General features: G+C 42.2%; 31 non-coding genes across 31 annotated transcripts; all 31 read left to right on the forward strand.

Moving 5' to 3' along the window:
* The first annotated feature begins 159 nt into the window (after window positions 1–159).
* Trnaf-aaa lies at window positions 160–241 on the forward strand. The gene has a single exon. It is a non-coding gene; the product is annotated as a tRNA-Phe (tRNA).
* Window positions 242–311: 70 nt separating this feature from the next.
* Window positions 312–393, forward strand: Trnas-aga. Its single transcript has one exon. It is a non-coding gene; the product is annotated as a tRNA-Ser (tRNA).
* Window positions 394–618: 225 nt separating this feature from the next.
* Trnas-uga lies at window positions 619–700 on the forward strand. The gene has a single exon. It is a non-coding gene; the product is annotated as a tRNA-Ser (tRNA).
* Window positions 701–959: 259 nt separating this feature from the next.
* Trnaf-aaa lies at window positions 960–1,041 on the forward strand. Its single transcript has one exon. It is a non-coding gene; the product is annotated as a tRNA-Ser (tRNA).
* A 226-nt stretch (window positions 1,042–1,267) lies between these two features.
* Window positions 1,268–1,349, forward strand: Trnas-uga. The gene has a single exon. It is a non-coding gene; the product is annotated as a tRNA-Ser (tRNA).
* Window positions 1,350–1,608: 259 nt separating this feature from the next.
* On the forward strand, window positions 1,609–1,690 carry Trnas-aga. Its single transcript has one exon. It is a non-coding gene; the product is annotated as a tRNA-Ser (tRNA).
* A 392-nt stretch (window positions 1,691–2,082) lies between these two features.
* Trnas-uga lies at window positions 2,083–2,164 on the forward strand. The gene has a single exon. It is a non-coding gene; the product is annotated as a tRNA-Ser (tRNA).
* Window positions 2,165–2,415: 251 nt separating this feature from the next.
* Window positions 2,416–2,497, forward strand: Trnas-aga. The gene has a single exon. It is a non-coding gene; the product is annotated as a tRNA-Ser (tRNA).
* A 226-nt stretch (window positions 2,498–2,723) lies between these two features.
* On the forward strand, window positions 2,724–2,805 carry Trnas-uga. The gene has a single exon. It is a non-coding gene; the product is annotated as a tRNA-Ser (tRNA).
* A 403-nt stretch (window positions 2,806–3,208) lies between these two features.
* On the forward strand, window positions 3,209–3,290 carry Trnas-aga. The gene has a single exon. It is a non-coding gene; the product is annotated as a tRNA-Ser (tRNA).
* A 70-nt stretch (window positions 3,291–3,360) lies between these two features.
* Trnas-aga lies at window positions 3,361–3,442 on the forward strand. Its single transcript has one exon. It is a non-coding gene; the product is annotated as a tRNA-Ser (tRNA).
* A 226-nt stretch (window positions 3,443–3,668) lies between these two features.
* On the forward strand, window positions 3,669–3,750 carry Trnas-uga. The gene has a single exon. It is a non-coding gene; the product is annotated as a tRNA-Ser (tRNA).
* Window positions 3,751–4,158: 408 nt separating this feature from the next.
* Trnas-uga lies at window positions 4,159–4,240 on the forward strand. The gene has a single exon. It is a non-coding gene; the product is annotated as a tRNA-Ser (tRNA).
* A 78-nt stretch (window positions 4,241–4,318) lies between these two features.
* Window positions 4,319–4,400, forward strand: Trnas-uga. Its single transcript has one exon. It is a non-coding gene; the product is annotated as a tRNA-Ser (tRNA).
* Window positions 4,401–4,478: 78 nt separating this feature from the next.
* Trnas-uga lies at window positions 4,479–4,560 on the forward strand. The gene has a single exon. It is a non-coding gene; the product is annotated as a tRNA-Ser (tRNA).
* A 76-nt stretch (window positions 4,561–4,636) lies between these two features.
* Window positions 4,637–4,718, forward strand: Trnas-uga. The gene has a single exon. It is a non-coding gene; the product is annotated as a tRNA-Ser (tRNA).
* Window positions 4,719–5,137: 419 nt separating this feature from the next.
* On the forward strand, window positions 5,138–5,219 carry Trnas-uga. Its single transcript has one exon. It is a non-coding gene; the product is annotated as a tRNA-Ser (tRNA).
* A 259-nt stretch (window positions 5,220–5,478) lies between these two features.
* Trnas-aga lies at window positions 5,479–5,560 on the forward strand. The gene has a single exon. It is a non-coding gene; the product is annotated as a tRNA-Ser (tRNA).
* Window positions 5,561–5,786: 226 nt separating this feature from the next.
* Window positions 5,787–5,868, forward strand: Trnas-uga. Its single transcript has one exon. It is a non-coding gene; the product is annotated as a tRNA-Ser (tRNA).
* A 259-nt stretch (window positions 5,869–6,127) lies between these two features.
* Trnas-aga lies at window positions 6,128–6,209 on the forward strand. Its single transcript has one exon. It is a non-coding gene; the product is annotated as a tRNA-Ser (tRNA).
* A 392-nt stretch (window positions 6,210–6,601) lies between these two features.
* On the forward strand, window positions 6,602–6,683 carry Trnas-uga. The gene has a single exon. It is a non-coding gene; the product is annotated as a tRNA-Ser (tRNA).
* Window positions 6,684–6,762: 79 nt separating this feature from the next.
* Trnas-uga lies at window positions 6,763–6,844 on the forward strand. The gene has a single exon. It is a non-coding gene; the product is annotated as a tRNA-Ser (tRNA).
* Window positions 6,845–7,247: 403 nt separating this feature from the next.
* On the forward strand, window positions 7,248–7,329 carry Trnas-aga. Its single transcript has one exon. It is a non-coding gene; the product is annotated as a tRNA-Ser (tRNA).
* Window positions 7,330–7,399: 70 nt separating this feature from the next.
* Trnas-aga lies at window positions 7,400–7,481 on the forward strand. The gene has a single exon. It is a non-coding gene; the product is annotated as a tRNA-Ser (tRNA).
* Window positions 7,482–7,705: 224 nt separating this feature from the next.
* Window positions 7,706–7,787, forward strand: Trnas-uga. The gene has a single exon. It is a non-coding gene; the product is annotated as a tRNA-Ser (tRNA).
* A 404-nt stretch (window positions 7,788–8,191) lies between these two features.
* Trnas-aga lies at window positions 8,192–8,273 on the forward strand. The gene has a single exon. It is a non-coding gene; the product is annotated as a tRNA-Ser (tRNA).
* Window positions 8,274–8,343: 70 nt separating this feature from the next.
* Window positions 8,344–8,425, forward strand: Trnas-aga. Its single transcript has one exon. It is a non-coding gene; the product is annotated as a tRNA-Ser (tRNA).
* Window positions 8,426–8,651: 226 nt separating this feature from the next.
* Window positions 8,652–8,733, forward strand: Trnas-uga. Its single transcript has one exon. It is a non-coding gene; the product is annotated as a tRNA-Ser (tRNA).
* A 408-nt stretch (window positions 8,734–9,141) lies between these two features.
* On the forward strand, window positions 9,142–9,223 carry Trnas-uga. Its single transcript has one exon. It is a non-coding gene; the product is annotated as a tRNA-Ser (tRNA).
* A 78-nt stretch (window positions 9,224–9,301) lies between these two features.
* On the forward strand, window positions 9,302–9,383 carry Trnas-uga. The gene has a single exon. It is a non-coding gene; the product is annotated as a tRNA-Ser (tRNA).
* Window positions 9,384–9,461: 78 nt separating this feature from the next.
* Trnas-uga lies at window positions 9,462–9,543 on the forward strand. The gene has a single exon. It is a non-coding gene; the product is annotated as a tRNA-Ser (tRNA).
* The last annotated feature ends 62 nt before the right edge of the window (window positions 9,544–9,605 follow it).

Below are 9,605 nucleotides of genomic sequence, written 5' to 3' on the forward strand. Positions count from 1 at the left end.
TGCGGTGGCCGAGCGGTTAAGGCGTTGGACTAGAAATCTAATGGGATCATCCCGCGCAGGTTCGAATCCTGCCCACAACGATACATTTTTCGACGCTTTGTTTGAAGAATCCTTGTTCAGAAAAGCAAAGCGGAAATGAAGCTAATTCAAAAATCCAATGTTGCGGTGGCCGAGTGGTTAAGGCGTTGGACTAAAAATGCAATGCGATCTTTACGCGCAGATTAGAGTCCTGCCCGCAACGATATGTTTTTGTTTAAAAAATCCCTGATCAAAATAACAAAGAGGTAAAAATGCTATTTGAAAAATCCAAGGTTGCGGTGGCCGAGTGGTTAAGGCGTTGGACAAGAAATCCAATGGGATCTTCCCGCGCAGGTTCGAATCCTGCTCGCAACGATACATTTTTGTTTGAAAAATCCCTGATCAAAATAACAAAGAGGTAAAAAAGCTATTTGAAGAATCCAAGGTTGGGGAGGCCGAGTGGTTAAGGCGTTGGATTAGAAATCCAATGGGATCTTCCCGCGCAGGTCCGGATCCTGCCCGCAACGATACATTTTTCGACATTTTGTTTGAAGAATCCCTGATCAAAATAAAAAAAAGAAGCTATTTGAAAAATCCAAGGTTGAGGTGGCCGAGTGGTTAAGGCGATGGACTTGAAATCCAATGGAATCTTACCGCACAGGTTCGAGCCCTGCCCGCAACGGTTCTTTTTTCTTAAGACATATTTCTAATACTTTATTGATCCAGTTGAAATTTCGATGCAGTTTTATTATTTAAAAAAAGTAGGGACGAACATCCAAGGTTGCGGTGGCCGAGGAGTTAAGGCGTTGGACTAGAAATCTAATGGGATCTTCCCGCGCAGGTTCGAATCCTGCCCACAACGATAAATTTTTCAACATTTTGTTTGAACAATCCCTGAACAAAATAGCAAAGCGGAAATGAAGCTAATTCAAAAATCCAATGTTGCGGTGGCCGAGTGGTTAAGGCGTTGGACTAGAAATCCAATGGGATCTTCCCGCGCAGGTTCAAATCCTGCTCGCAACGATACATTTTTGTTTGAAAAATCCCTGATCAAAATAACAAAGAGGTAAAAAAGCTATTTGAAGAATCCAAGGTTGGGGAGGCAGAGTGGTTAAGGCGTTGGATTAGAAATCCAATGGGATCTTCCCGAGCAGGCCCGAATCCTGCCCGCAACGATACATTTTTCGACATTTTGTTTGAAGAATCCCTGATCAAAATAAAAAAAAAGAAGCTATTTGAAAAATCCAAGGTTGAGGTGGCCGAGTGGTTAAGGCGATGGACTTGAAATCCAATGGGATCTTACCGCACAGGTTCGAACCCTGCCCGCAACGGTTCTTTTTTCTTAAAACATATTTCTAATACTTTATTGATTCAGTTGAAATTTCGATGCAGTTTTATTATTTAAAAAAAGTAGGGACGAACATTCAAGGTTGCGGTGGCCGAGGAGTTAAGGCGTTGGACTAGAAATCTAATGGGATCTTCCCGCGCAGGTTCGAATCCTGCCCACAACGATAAATTTTTCAACATTTTGTTTGAACAATCCCTGAACAAAATAGCAAAGCGGAAATGAAGCTAATTCAAAAATCCAATGTTGCGGTGGCCGAGTGGTTAAGGCGTTGGACTAGAAATCCAATGGGATCTTCCCGCGCAGGTTCGAATCCTGCTCGCAACGATACATTTTTGTTTGAAAAATCCCTGATCAAAATAACAAAGAGCTAAAAAAGCTATTTGAAGAATCCAAGGTTGGGGAGGCCGAGTGGTTAAGGCGTTGGAATAGAAATCCAATGGGATCTTCCCGCGCAGGCCCGAATCCTGCCCGCAACGATAAATTTTTCGACATTTCGTTTGAAGAATCCTTGTTCAGAATAACAAAGAGGAAATAGAGCTCTTTTAAAAATCTAATGTTGCGGTGGCCGAGTGGTTAAACCGTTGGAATAGAAATCCAATGGGATCTTCCCGCGCAGGCTCGAATCCTGCCCGCAACGATAAAGTTTTCGACATTTTGTTTGAAGAATCCCTGATCAAAATAAAAAAGAAGAAAAGAAGCGATTTGAAAAATCCAAGGTTGCGGTGGCCGAGTGGTTAAGGCGTTGGACTTGAAATCCAATGGGATCTTCCCGCGCAGGTTCGAACCCTGCCCGCAACGGTTCTTTTTTTCTGCAAACACATTTCAAATACTTTATTGATCCAGTTACAATTTCGATGCAGTTTTATTATTTAAAAAAAGTAGGGACAAACATCCAAGGTTTCGGTGGCCGAGGAGTTAAGGCGTTATACTCAAAATCCCATGGGATCTACCCTCGCAGGATCGAATCCTGCCCGCAACGATATATTTTTGTTTAAAAAATCCCTGTCCAAAATAACAAAGAGGTAAAAAAGCTATTTGAAAAATCCAAGGTTGCGGTGGCCGAGTGGTGAAGGCGTTGGACTAGAAATCCAATGGGATCTTCCCGCGCAGGTTCGAATCCTGCTCGCAACGATACATTTTTGTTTGAAAAATCCCTGATCAAAATAACAAAGAGGTAAAAAAGCTATTTGAACAATCCAAGGTTGGGGAGGCCGAGTAGTTAAGGCGTTGGAATAGAAATCCAATGGGATCTTCCCGCGCAGGTTCGAACCCTGCCGGCAACGATACATTTTTCGACATTTTGTTTGAAGAATCCCTGATCAAAATAAAAAAAAAGAAGCTATTTGAAAAATCCAAGGTTAAGGTGGCCGAGTGGTTAAGGCGATGGACTTGAAATCCAATGGGATCTTCCCGCGCAGGTTCGAACCCTGCCCGCAACGGTTCTTTTTTTCTGCAAACACATTTCAAATACTTTATTGATCCAGTTACAATTTCGATGCAGTTTTATTATTTAAAAAAAGTAGGGACAAACATCCAAGGTTTCGGTGGCCAAGGAGTTAAGGCGTTATACTCAAAATCCCATGGGATCTACCCTCGCAGGATCGAATCCTGCCCGCAACGATATATTTTTGTTTGAAAAATCCCTGATCAAAAACACAAAGAGGTAAAAATGCTATTTGAAAAGTCCAAGGTTGGGGTGGCCGAGTGGTTAAGACGTTGGACTAAAAATTCAATGCGATCTTCCCGCGCAGATTAGAGTCCTGCCCGCAACGATATATTTTTGTTTAAAAAATCCCTGTCCAAAATAACAAAGAGGTAAATATGCTATTTGAAAAATCCAAGGTTGCGGTGGCCGAGTGGTTAAGGCGTTGGACTAGAAATCCAATGGGATCTTCCCGCGCAGGTTCGAATCCTGCTCGCAACGATACATTTTTGTTTGAAAAATCCCTGATCAAAATAACAAAGAGGTAAAAAAGCTATTTGAAAAATCCAAGGTTGCGGTGGCCGAGTGGTGAAGGCGTTGGACTAGAAATCCAATGGGATCTTCCCGCGCAGGTTCGAATCCTGCTCGCAACGATACATTTTTGTTTGAAAAATCCCTGATCAAAATAACAAAGAGGTAAAAAAGCTATTTGAACAATCCAAGGTTGGGGAGGCCGAGTAGTTAAGGCGTTGGAATAGAAATCCAATGGGATCTTCCCGCGCAGGTTCGAACCCTGCCCGCAACGATACATTTTTCGACATTTTGTTTGAAGAATCCCTGATCAAAATAAAAAAAAAGAAGCTATTTGAAAAATCCAAGGTTGAGGTGGCCGAGTGGTTAAGGCGATGGACTTGAAATCCAATGGGATCTTACCGCACAGGTTCGAACCCTGCCCGCAACGGTTCTTTTTTCTTTAAACATATTTCTAATACTTTATTGATCCAGTTGAAATTTCGATGCAGTTTTATTATTTAAAAAAAGTAGGGACGAACATCCAAGGTTGCGGTGGCCGAGGAGTTAAGGCGTTGGACTAGAAATCCAATGGGATCTTCCCGCGCAGGTTCGAATCCTGCTAGCAACGATACATTTTTGTTTTAAAAATCCCTGATCAAAATAACAAAGAGGTAAAAAAGCTATTTGTAAAATCCAAGGTTGGGGAGGACGAGTAGTTAAGGCGTTGGAATAGAAATCCAATGGGATCTTCCCGCGCAGGCTCGAATCCTGCCCGCAACGATAAAGTTTTAGACATTTTGTTTGAAGAATGTCTGATCAAAATAAAAAAGAAAAAAAGCTATTTCTAAAATCCAAGGTTGCGGTGGCCGAGTGGTTAAGGCGTTGGACTTGAAATCCAATGGGGTATTCCCGCGCAGGTTCGAACCCTGCCCGCAACGATACATTTTTCGACATTTTGTTTTAAGAATCCCTGATCAAAATAAAAAAAAGAAAAGAAGCTCTTTAAACAATCCAAGGTTGCGGTGGCCGAGTGGTTAAGGCGTTGGACTTGAAATCCAATGGGATCTTCCCGAGCAGGTTCGAACCCTGCCCGCAACGATACATTTTTCGACATTTTGTTTTAAGAATCCCTGATCAAAATAAAAAAAAGAAAAGAAGCTCTTTCAACAATCCAAGGTTGCGGTGGCCGAGTGGTTAAGGCGTTGGACTTGAAATCCAATGGGATCTTCCCGCGCAGGTTCGAACCCTGCCCGCAACGATACATTTTTCGACATTTTGTTTTAAGAATCCCTGATCAAAATAAAAAAGAAAAGAAGCTATTTCAAAAATCCAAGGTTGCGGTGGCCGAGTGGTTAAGGCGATGGACTTGAAATCCAATGGGATCTTACCGCGCAGGTTCGAACCCTGCACGCAACGGTTCTTTTTTCTTCAAACAAATTTCTAACACTTTATTGACCCAGTTTCAATTTCGATGCAGTTTTACCATTTAAAAAAAGTAGGGACGAACATCCAAGGTTGCCGTGGCCGAGTGGTTAAAGCGTTGGACTAGAAATCCAATGGGATCTTCCCGCGCAGGTTCGAATCCTGCCCACAACGATACATTTTTCAACATTTTGTTTGAACAATCCCTGAACAAAATAGCAAAGCGGAAATGAAGCTAATTCAAAAATCAAATGTTGCGGTGGCCGAGTGGTTAAACCGTTGGACTCCAAATCTAATGGGATCTTCCCATTCAGGTTCGAATCCTGCCCGCAACGATACATTTTTCGGCATTTTCTTTGAAGAATACTTAATCAAAATAAAAAAGAAGAAAAAAAGCTATTCAAAAATCCAAGGTTGCGGTGGCCGAGTGGTTAAGGCGTTAGACTTGAAATCCAATGGGGTCTTCCCGCGCAGGTTCGTACCCTGCCCGCAACGGTTCTTTTTTCTTCAAACACATTTCTAATACTTTATTGATCCAGTTGAAATTTCGATGCAGTTTTATTATTTAAAAAAAGTAGGGACGAACATCCAAGGTTGCGGTGGCAGAGGAGTTAAGGCGTTGGACTAGAAATCTAATGGGATCTTCCCGCGCAGGTTCGAATCCTGCCCACAACGATAAATTTTTCAACATTTTGTTTGAACAATCCCTGAACAAAATAGCAAAGCGGAAATGAAGCTAATTCAAAAATCCAATGTTGCGGTGGCCGAGTGGTTAAGGCGTTGGACTAGAAATCCAATGGGATCTTCCCGCGCAGGTTCAAATCCTGCTCGCAACGATACATTTTTGTTTGAAAAATCCCTGATCAAAATAACAAAGAGGTAAAAAAGCTATTTGAAGAATCCAAGGTTGGGGAGGCCGAGTGGTTAAGGCGTTGGATTAGAAATCCAATGGGATCTTCCCGCGCAGGCCCGAATCCTGCCCGCAACGATACATTTTTCGACATTTTGTTTGAAGAATCCCTGATCAAAATAAAAAAAAAGAAGCTATTTGAAAAATCCAAGGTTGAGGTGGCCGAGTGGTTAAGGCGATGGACTTGAAATCCAATGGGATCTTACCGCACAGGTTCGAACCCTGCCCGCAACGGTTCTTTTTTCTTAAAACATATTTCTAATACTTTATTGATTCAGTTGAAATTTCGATGCAGTTTTATTATTTAAAAAAAGTAGGGACGAACATCCAAGGTTGCGGTGGCCGAGGAGTTAAGGCGTTGGACTAGAAATCTAATGGGATCTTCCCGCGCAGGTTCGAATCCTGCCCACAACGATAAATTTTTCAACATTTTGTTTGAACAGTCCCTGAACAAAATAGCAAAGCGGAAATGAAGCTAATTCAAAAATCCAATGTTGCGGTGGCCGAGTGGTTAAGGCGTTGGACTAGAAATCCAATGGGATCTTCCAGCGCAGGTTCGAATCCTGCTCGCAACGATACATTTTTGTTTGAAAAATCCCTGATCAAAATAACAAAGAGCTAAAAAAGCTATTTGAAGAATCCAAGGTTGGGGAGGCCGAGTGGTTAAGGCGTTGGAATAGAAATCCAATGGGATCTTCCCGCGCAGGCCCGAATCCTGCCCGCAACGATAAATTTTTCGACATTTCGTTTGAAGAATCCTTGTTCAGAATAACAAAGAGGAAATAGAGCTCTTTTAAAAATCTAATGTTGCGGTGGCCGAGTGGTTAAACCGTTGGAATAGAAATCCAATGGGATCTTCCCGCGCAGGCTCGAATCCTGCCCGCAACGATAAAGTTTTCGACATTTTGTTTGAAGAATACCTGATCAAAATAAAAAAGAAGAAAAGAAGCGATTTGAAAAATCCAAGGTTGCGGTGGCCGAGTGGTTAAGGCGTTGGACTTGAAATCCAATGGGATCTTCCCGCGCAGGTTCGAACCCTGCCCGCAACGATACATTTTTCGACATTTTGTTTGAAGAATCCCTGATCAAAATAAAAAAGAAGAAAAGAAGCGATTTGAAAAATCCAAGGTTGCGGTGGCCGAGTGGTTAAGGCGTTGGACTTGAAATCCAATGGGATCTTCCCGCGCAGGTTCGAACCCTGCCCGCAACGGTTCTTTTTTTCTGCAAACACATTTCAAATACTTTATTGATCCAGTTACAATTTCGATGCAGTTTTATTATTTAAAAAAAGTAGGGACAAACATCCAAGGTTTCGGTGGCCGAGGAGTTAAGGCGTTATACTCAAAATCCCATGGGATCTACCCTCGCAGGATCGAATCCTGCCCGCAACGATATATTTTTGTTTGAAAAATCCCTAATCAAAAACACAAAGAGGTAAAAATGCTATTTGAAAAGTCCAAGGTTGGGGTGGCCGAGTGGTTAAGACGTTGGACTAAAAATTCAATGCGATCTTCCCGCGCAGATTAGAGTCCTGCCCGCAACGATATATTTTTGTTTAAAAAATCCCTGTCCAAAATAACAAAGAGGTAAATATGCTATTTGAAAAATCCAAGGTTGCAGTGGCCGAGTGGTTAAGGCGTTGGACTAGAAATCCAATGGGATCTTCCCGCGCAGGTTCGAATCCTGCTCGCAACGATACATTTTTGTTTGAAAAATCCCTGATCAAAATAACAAAGAGGTAAAAAAGCTATTTGAAAAATCCAAGGTTGCGGTGGCCGAGTGGTGAAGGCGTTGGACTAGAAATCCAATGGGATCTTCCCGCGCAGGTTCGAATCCTGCTCGCAACGATACATTTTTGTTTGAAAAATCCCTGATCAAAATAACAGAGGTAAAAAAGCTATTTAAACAATCCAAGGTTGGGGAGGCCGAGTAGTTAAGGCGTTGGAATAGAAATCCAATGGGATCTTCCCGCGCAGGTTCGAACCCTGCCCGCAACGATACATTTTTCGACATTTTGTTTGAAGAATCCCTGATCAAAATAAAAAAAAAGAAGCTATTTGAAAAATCCAAGGTTGAGGTGGCCGAGTGGTTAAGGCGATGGACTTGAAATCCAATGGGATCTTCCCGCGCAGGTTCGAACCCTGCCCGCAACGGTTCTTTTTTTCTGCAAACACATTTCAAATACTTTATTGATCCAGTTACAATTTCGATGCAGTTTTATTATTTAAAAAAAGTAGGGACAAACATCCAAGGTTTCGGTGGCCGATGAGATAAGGCGTTATACTCAAAATCCCATGGGATCTACCCTCGCAGGATCGAATCCTGCCCGCAACGATATATTTTTGTTTGAAAAATCCCTGATCAAAAACACAAAGAGGTAAAAATGCTATTTGAAAAGTCCAAGGTTGGGGTGGCCGAGTGGTTAAGACGTTGGACTAAAAATTCAATGCGATCTTCCCGCGCAGATTAGAGTCCTGCCCGCAACGATATATTTTTGTTTAAAAAAATCCCTGTCCAAAATAACAAAGAGGTAAATATGCTATTTGAAAAATCCAAGGTTGCGGTGGCCGAGTGGTTAAGGCGTTGGACTAGAAATCCAATGGGATCTTCCCGCGCAGGTTCGAATCCTGCTCGCAACGATACATTTTTGTTTGAAAAATCCCTGATCAAAATAACAAAGAGGTAAAAAAGCTATTTGAAAAATCCAAGGTTGCGGTGGCCGAGTGGTGAAGGCGTTGGACTAGAAATCCAATGGGATCTTCCCGCGCAGGTTCGAATCCTGCTCGCAACGATACATTTTTGTTTGAAAAATCCCTGATCAAAATAACAAAGAGGTAAAAAAGCTATTTGAACAATCCAAGGTTGGGGAGGCCGAGTAGTTAAGGCGTTGGAATAGAAATCCAATGGGATCTTCCCGCGCAGGTTCGAACCCTGCCCGCAACGATACATTTTTCGACATTTTGTTTGAAGAATCCCTGATCAAAATTAAAAAAAAGAAGCTATTTGAAAAATCCAAGGTTGAGGTGGCCGAGTGGTTAAGGCGATGGACTTGAAATCCAATGGGATCTTACCGCACAGGTTCGAACCCTGCCCGCAACGGTTCTTTTTTCTTTAAACATATTTCTAATACTTTATTGATCCAGTTGAAATTTCGATGCAGTTTTATTATTTAAAAAAAGTAGGGACGAACATCCAAGGTTGCGGTGGCCGAGTAGTTAAGGCGTTGGGCTAGAAATCCAATGGGATCTTCCCGCGCAGGTTCGAATCCTGCTAGCAACGATACATTTTTGTTTTAAAAATCCCTGATCAAAATAACAAAGAGGTAAAAAAGCTATTTGAAAAATCCAAGGTTGGGGAGGACGAGTAGTTAAGGCGTTGGAATAGAAATCCAATGGGATCTTCCCGCGCAGGCTCGAATCCTGCCCGCAACGATAAAGTTTTAGACATTTTGTTTGAAGAATGTCTGATCAAAATAAAAAAGAAAAAAAGCTATTTCAAAAATCCAAGGTTGCGGTGGCCGAGTGGTTAAGGCGTTGGACTTGAAATCCAATGGGGTATTCCCGCGCAGGTTCGAACCCTGCCCGCAACGATACATTTTTCGACATTTTGTTTTAAGAATCCCTGATCAAAATAAAAAAAAGAAAAGAAGCTCTTTGAACAATCCAAGGTTGCGGTGGCCGAGTGGTTAAGGCGTTGGACTTGAAATCCAATGGGATCTTCCCGCGCAGGTTCGAACCCTGCCCGCAACGATACATTTTTCGACATTTTGTTTTAAGAATCCCTGATCAAAATAAAAAAAAGAAAAGAAGCTCTTTCAACAATCCAAGGTTGCGGTGGCCGAGTGGTTAAGGCGTTGGACTTGAAATCCAATGGGATCTTCCCGCGCAGGTTCGAACCCTGCCCGCAACGATACATTTTTCGACATTTTGTTTTAAGAATCCCTGATCAAAATAAAAAAGAAAAGAAGCTAT

This window comes from Nematostella vectensis, chromosome 14 (genome assembly GCF_932526225.1).
Source record: "Nematostella vectensis chromosome 14, jaNemVect1.1, whole genome shotgun sequence".
Lineage (NCBI taxonomy): Eukaryota > Metazoa > Cnidaria > Anthozoa > Actiniaria > Edwardsiidae > Nematostella > Nematostella vectensis.